A 7,538-nucleotide genomic window follows, 5' to 3' on the forward strand; every position below is an offset into this window, starting at 1 on the left:
CGCATTTAAACATTTGACTTTGTAGTATCAAATTGTCGAATATAATTTTTAAAATTGTGTGTTTTTTTGTAAAAACATTATTATTTGAAAATGGCTAGAACCAAGCAAACTGCACGTAAATCAACTGGTGGTAAAGCACCAAGAAAACAATTAGCAACGAAAGCTGCACGTAAAAGTGCACCAGCAACTGGTGGAGTAAAAAAACCACACAGATATCGTCCTGGTACAGTAGCTTTACGAGAAATTCGTCGTTATCAAAAAAGTACTGAATTGTTAATTCGTAAATTACCATTCCAACGTTTAGTACGTGAAATTGCACAAGATTTTAAAACCGATTTACGTTTCCAAAGTTCAGCTGTTATGGCATTACAAGAAGCTAGTGAAGCCTATTTAGTAGGTTTATTTGAAGATACCAATTTATGCGCAATTCATGCAAAGCGTGTTACAATTATGCCTAAGGATATACAATTGGCAAGACGTATTCGTGGAGAACGTGCATAAGCGTTTTAAATGACAATTAAAAAAAAAAAAAAACAAATAAGAAATATTTTCGGTCCTATATATAGGACCAACATATATTATTAAATAAGAGTATATTATTTTTATTAAAAAATATATATATATATATATATATATATATAAATTATTGAAATAAAATTAAACATTATTAAAATTTTGTTATAATTATAAGCGATTGCTATTTCTAAAAATAAATAAATTTCATAAAATTTATATTATTTTATATTCATTTGAAATATTAAAAAAACTTCTCGCTTTAAAGTAACCATGATATGAGTTATAAATGCAATAAAATTTTATACAAAAAATAATATTTATTTGTTGACGAATAATATAAAAGGTTTACATTTCTAAATAACATATATTTATATATGGTGTGTAAAAAAAAAGAAAAGAAGAAAAATAATTTATATTTTTAATATAAAAAGGCAACCGCACACAGTGTTCCCAAGCGGTCACCCATCCAAGTACTGACTGTGCCCAATGTTGCTTAACTTCGGTGATCGGACGAGAACCGGTGTTTTCAACGTGGTATGGCTGTTGCCAGTAATAAATGAAAATTTTTACAAATATATATTTTTCATAAATATCATTAATATTAAAGTATATTATTAAAATTTTCAATGAAGTAATCAATTTAAATATATACTTATTTATTATACCATATATTTTAAATAAAAATGCAACCGCACACAGTATTCTCAAGTGGCCACCCATCCGTGGTACTGACTGTGGCAAATGTTTCTTAACTATTATTTTATAAAATATTTATACAAAAAATAATTTACTCTTATCAAATATTAATTTGTGGCCTGTATTAAGGCCTATGTTATTTTCATTTTTTAGCAAAAATAATGAAATATTTCAATATATTATTAAAGTAACAGATCATTTCTTTTTTGGTGCTGCTTTTTTAATTTTTGTAGGAGATGATTTGGCAACAGAAGCTTTCTTAGCTTTTGGTGCTTTCGGTTTACGAGCAGGGCTACTTTTGGCAGCGGATTTTGTACTTTTTGCTGGTTTTGCTTTAACTGGTGCTTTTTTTGATGCCGCTGATGATTTTGCAGTAACTTTTTTAGCAGCAGTTGATGATGATGGAGTCGCTTTTTTTGCTTTAGGCTTTTTGGCTGCCAATGATGTAGTTGTGGCTTTCTTTTCTTTTGGTGCCCGTTTACTTTTAGCACTCTTTGCTGAACCTTTTGCTCCACTTTCTTTTTTGGATACTTTTGATTTAGCTGAAGAATTAGATGAAGCGGAAGCAGCCAATTTGAATGAACCAGATGCACCTTTACCTTTAGTTTGTACCAAGGCTCCCTCAGTTACAGCAGCTTTTAAATATTTTTTAATAAATGGTGAAATTTTATCAGAATCCACTTTATAATTTGCAGCTAAATATTTTTTAATTGCTTGTAATGATGAACCACCACGTTCTTTTAAATTTTTAATTGCGTTAACAACCATTTCTGATGTACGTGGATGTGTTGGTTTTGAATGTTGTTTTGTACGTTTAGCACCAGAAGCTGTTGCTTTTTTTGTTGGTGTTGTAGAAGCAGCAGTAACCGCAGTTGCTGCAACAGCTGTAGAATTTTCTTCGGCCATATTTTTTTACTTTATAAAAATAATGTATTTATTATAAATATTTAAATGATAAAATATAATAATTCTATCAAATAAAAAATAAAGGTTTTCAATTATATCATTATTCACAATAATATAAGTCCCTATGTAAGTCAAAGTACCATGTAGAAAACACATAAAAATTAAATAGTATTTCTAATTTACTGTCGTAGTAAACATGATTTATTTTTTCAATTTCTATAATATATAAAATAATAAATTATAAATTTAATAATAATATTTATTTTATAAATTAAAATATATTTAATTTTTTTATTAACAATTATTAATAAACATAGTTTAATATTAATTATTTCAATCATACAAAACAATAATATTTTTAAGGTAAACTTAAAAAGTATATATTTTTATTTTTTATTTAATATCGATTTATTATAAATTATTAGTATATAAATAATTAAAAAATTTAATATATAAATATATATATTATAGTATAAGATTTCATTTTTAGAAAAACTTTTTTTGTCAATAATGAAAACGTATTATTATGAAATGTGTTAATCGAACATTGACAAAATATATTTCATTAGAAAATACTTTTATTTATGCATTAATATCAATAATTAACTATTAAATTAATTTTTTCATAATTATATAAAGAAATTTTATACTGATATAAGTATTTATATATTATAATATTTATTTTAAATATAAAAAAATTTATGACAAAATATATTATTAGAGTATTTGTTGAGATTAATATAAGATTATTTTAAATAAGAATTAATTTATATAATTATTAAAATATTATTAATTTTATGTTATGTAATTTTAATAAAAATAAATAATAATAATAATAAATATACAAATTTTTTAACAATTTAAATTTTATATGATCTAAATAATTTTGTTAAGTACGATATGAGAAATCATTGTAAGCTTCGTTAAGAAACTTTGTAATATAAAATAATAATAATAATATTAAATATATAAATAAATAAAATAAATTTGATATATATTTTTAGTTCATTCTGTGTATAAATCAAAGGATACCGAATAATTGGTAACGGATGCGATATATTATAGTATCGAGTATTAAAACATAATATATAAATTTATCTTGTTATTCAAATTTTTTGTTACTTAACTTATGTATTTAGAAAATTTATAATATTATTTATATAATTGACATAAAATCTTATAAATTGAAATTTTATTAATATGTATCAAAAGAAGAGAGTAACGTATTGATATAATATCAAAGGATACTGATTATTTAAATAACGAATACGTCATATATTGTTTGTGTAACGAAGTTCACTTGGCCATCTAGTTTAAAATAACATTTTCAATAGAAAGTTTATATGCTTTGTTTTTTTTTTTTCTTTAATTATTAAAAAAATAAATTGAAATTTAATTCAATCAAATTTTATAATAATTTTAAAAAAATTTTTCCTTTTAAAAAATATTTTGTGATGTTGTGATAATATGTATTAATACAAGTGCATCCTGATACTTTTATCTCTAGTAAAGGTATGAGTATCATGAACAGTTTTGTTATCTAATGATATTATTTTGATAATATTTTGTGTATATTCTTATAATATTTTGTCTAAATATCATCATAATACAATATTATTTTGATAATATTTTATGAATATTCTTATAATATGTTACCTAAATGTCATCATAATATGATGAATTATTTCCATAATAACATATAAAAAAAGAAAAAAAAAAAAAGAATCATTAATTTATAATTATTTAAATTGATTCTTTAAAAAAATATTATAATATATTATTTATAAAAATAATTTTTACTCTTATTTTAAATAAATTTGTGGCCTTTTATTAAAAGGCCTATGATCGATGTATTATTATTATAAAAATTAATGCAATGTTTTTAATTTATGCTTTCTTTTCAGTTTTCTTTGGTAATAACACTGCTTGAATGTTTGGTAATACACCACCTTGAGCAATTGTTACACCAGATAATAATTTATTTAATTCTTCATCATTACGAATTGCCAATTGTAAATGACGTGGAATGATACGTGTTTTTTTGTTATCACGGGCAGCATTACCAGCTAACTCGAGAACTTCTGCAGCCAAATATTCCATAACAGCAGCCAAATATACTGGGGCACCAGCACCTACTCGTTCAGCATAATTTCCTTTTCGTAATAATCTGTGAATTCTTCCAACAGGAAATTGTAATCCTGCTCGGCTTGATCTTGACTTTGCCTTTCCCTTTACTTTACCACCTTTACCTCGTCCAGACATAGCGAATAAATTTATTTAATTAATATTTTTTTTTGTAAATATAATCACACAGATGTGTACGTTACGGGGATTGTAACATAAATGTTTAAAATGTTATTTGGGTATTTTAATTTATAATATTTATAAAATATAAAACTTTAAAAATAAACCAATCACCTTATAGTATTATTTTTAGCCAATCAGAGAGTAGTATTCATTTTTATTGTTATATCCATCTTCGCGTATATAATACGCTAGTTGTATACACGACACGCTCATACATATACTGACTGGTGTTCTGTAACTATCTGTGTATATTAATTGTTTGTAACAATGCCACCAAAAACAAGTGGAAAAGCAGCAAAAAAAGCTGGCAAAGCTCAAAAAAATATATCAAAGAGTGATAAGAAAAAGAAGAGGAAGCGCAAGGAATCATATGCAATTTACATTTACAAAGTATTAAAACAAGTGCATCCTGATACTGGTATCTCTAGTAAAGCTATGAGTATCATGAACAGTTTTGTTAATGATATTTTTGAACGTATTGCTGCTGAAGCATCACGTTTAGCACATTATAATAAACGTTCAACAATCACAAGTCGGGAAATTCAAACCGCAGTTCGATTATTATTACCTGGTGAATTGGCAAAGCACGCTGTTAGTGAAGGTACTAAAGCTGTTACAAAATATACAAGTTCAAAATAAATAAATCGAAAATATTATTTAATTGATAACATAAAAATACATCAACATATAAAAACGGCTCTCTTTTTAAGAGAGCCATCAAATTTTTTAAATAAGAGTAAATTATTTTTATATATACAAAAAAAAAAAATAAACAATTATTAATATCATATTTAATATAAAATTTTATATATTAATAGCTTGAATATATCTATTATTAGTATATCAATATTATTAATTTTAAATATAATAAAGGATATCGCGGAATATATATCGTAAATCAGTGTAATGCAAATGCATTACATTACCTTTATTATTTTCATTTTACATTTACTACTTGTTTATGTACGCTTATAATTATTAGAAAAATATTTTTAATAATTTTAAAAAATAAATGAAATAATAAAAATTTAATAATAAATTATTTATTGAAAGTATAAAAAATGGTATAGCAAAATCTTTATTTTCTTTGATTAAGGCGAAATGTTTTATTAGTTATAAATTCGATAATCTCCTATCGATACTTGTTACTCTTAACTTGTATATATAAAAAATATAATAGTATATTAATTTATAATAAAATTTTTTCAAAAATTCAATAAGTTATTGTAAAATAAAATAGATAATATACAAATTATAATTTATTATTGCAGATATATTACAATAAAAAAAAAAAAAATAAATAAAAATATTTGGTAATGTATGTTATAAACAAAATAATTTGTTGTAAACAAATTATATAATATGTTATATTTATTAACAAATTTATTTACTCTTATATAAATAAAATTAGTGGCTTCCCAAAAAGGAAAGCCTGTTTAAATTTATCGGATGTATTAAATATTCTTTAATAAATTTACTAAATATTTTAAGTAAATTATTATATTTTCTTAACCTCCAAAACCATACAAAGTACGACCTTGTCGTTTTAATGCATATACAACATCCATAGCTGTAACTGTTTTACGTTTTGCGTGTTCAGTATATGTAACAGCATCCCGAATAACATTTTCAAGGAATACTTTAAGTACACCACGTGTTTCTTCATAAATTAAACCAGAGATACGTTTTACTCCACCTCGTCGTGCTAAACGACGAATTGCAGGTTTTGTAATACCTTGGATATTATCACGCAAAACTTTTCTATGACGTTTTGCACCCCCTTTTCCAAGACCCTTTCCACCTTTTCCTCTGCCAGTCATTTTAATAAAAAATTATTTACAATATTTTAACGAACGGATAACACGTGTGTTAACCTCACAAGTATTGTAATGTATGTGAGCGCCGGTACAATTGTGCCTTTTTATATAAAGCATTAAAGATTTTTTAAGCCACGCCTATACAATTTGATTAGTCCATACTCTGATAGCTATCCAATAGGATATGACAACAAAAATTTTGAAATTTCATATAAATATAAATACAACACATTTATTTCGCATTTAAACATTTGACTTTGTAGTATCAAATTGTCGAATATAATTTTTAAAATTGTGTGTTTTTTTGTAAAAACATTATTATTTGAAAATGGCTAGAACCAAGCAAACTGCACGTAAATCAACTGGTGGTAAAGCACCAAGAAAACAATTAGCAACGAAAGCTGCACGTAAAAGTGCACCAGCAACTGGTGGAGTAAAAAAACCACACAGATATCGTCCTGGTACAGTAGCTTTACGAGAAATTCGTCGTTATCAAAAAAGTACTGAATTGTTAATTCGTAAATTACCATTCCAACGTTTAGTACGTGAAATTGCACAAGATTTTAAAACCGATTTACGTTTCCAAAGTTCAGCTGTTATGGCATTACAAGAAGCTAGTGAAGCCTATTTAGTAGGTTTATTTGAAGATACCAATTTATGCGCAATTCATGCAAAGCGTGTTACAATTATGCCTAAGGATATACAATTGGCAAGACGTATTCGTGGAGAACGTGCATAAGCGTTTTAAATGACAATTTAAAAAAAAAAAAAACAAATAAGAAATATTTTCGGTCCTATATATAGGACCAACATATATTATTAAATAAGAGTATATTATTTTTATTAAAAAATATATATATATATATATATATAAATTATTGAAATAAAATTAAACATTATTAAAATTTTGTTATAATTATAAGCGATTGCTATTTCTAAAAATAAATAAATTTCATAAAATTTATATTATTTTATATTCATTTGAAATATTAAAAAAACTTCTCGCTTTAAAGTAACCATGATATGAGTTATAAATGCAATAAAATTTTATACAAAAAATAATATTTATTTGTTGACGAATAATATAAAAGGTTTACATTTCTAAATAACATATATTTATATATGGTGTGTAAAAAAAAAGAAAAGAAGAAAAATAATTTATATTTTTAATATAAAAAGGCAACCGCACACAGTGTTCCCAAGCGGTCACCCATCCAAGTACTGACTGTGCCCAATGTTGCTTAACTTCGGTGATCGGACGAGAACCGGTGTTTTCAACGTGGTATGGCTGTTGCC

The 7,538-nt window shown here is 24.6% G+C and overlaps 2 non-coding genes across 2 annotated transcripts; both read right to left on the minus strand.

The window, feature by feature from the left end:
• Positions 1–945: 945 nt before the first annotated feature.
• LOC123304554 lies at positions 946–1,064 on the minus strand. Its single transcript, XR_006536566.1, has one exon. It is a non-coding gene; the product is annotated as a 5S ribosomal RNA (ribosomal RNA).
• A 6,355-nt stretch (positions 1,065–7,419) lies between these two features.
• LOC123304555 lies at positions 7,420–7,538 on the minus strand. Its single transcript, XR_006536567.1, has one exon. It is a non-coding gene; the product is annotated as a 5S ribosomal RNA (ribosomal RNA).

Source organism: Chrysoperla carnea (assembly GCF_905475395.1).
Source record: "Chrysoperla carnea chromosome X unlocalized genomic scaffold, inChrCarn1.1 SUPER_X_unloc_66, whole genome shotgun sequence".
In the NCBI taxonomy this organism is placed as follows: domain Eukaryota; kingdom Metazoa; phylum Arthropoda; class Insecta; order Neuroptera; family Chrysopidae; genus Chrysoperla; species Chrysoperla carnea.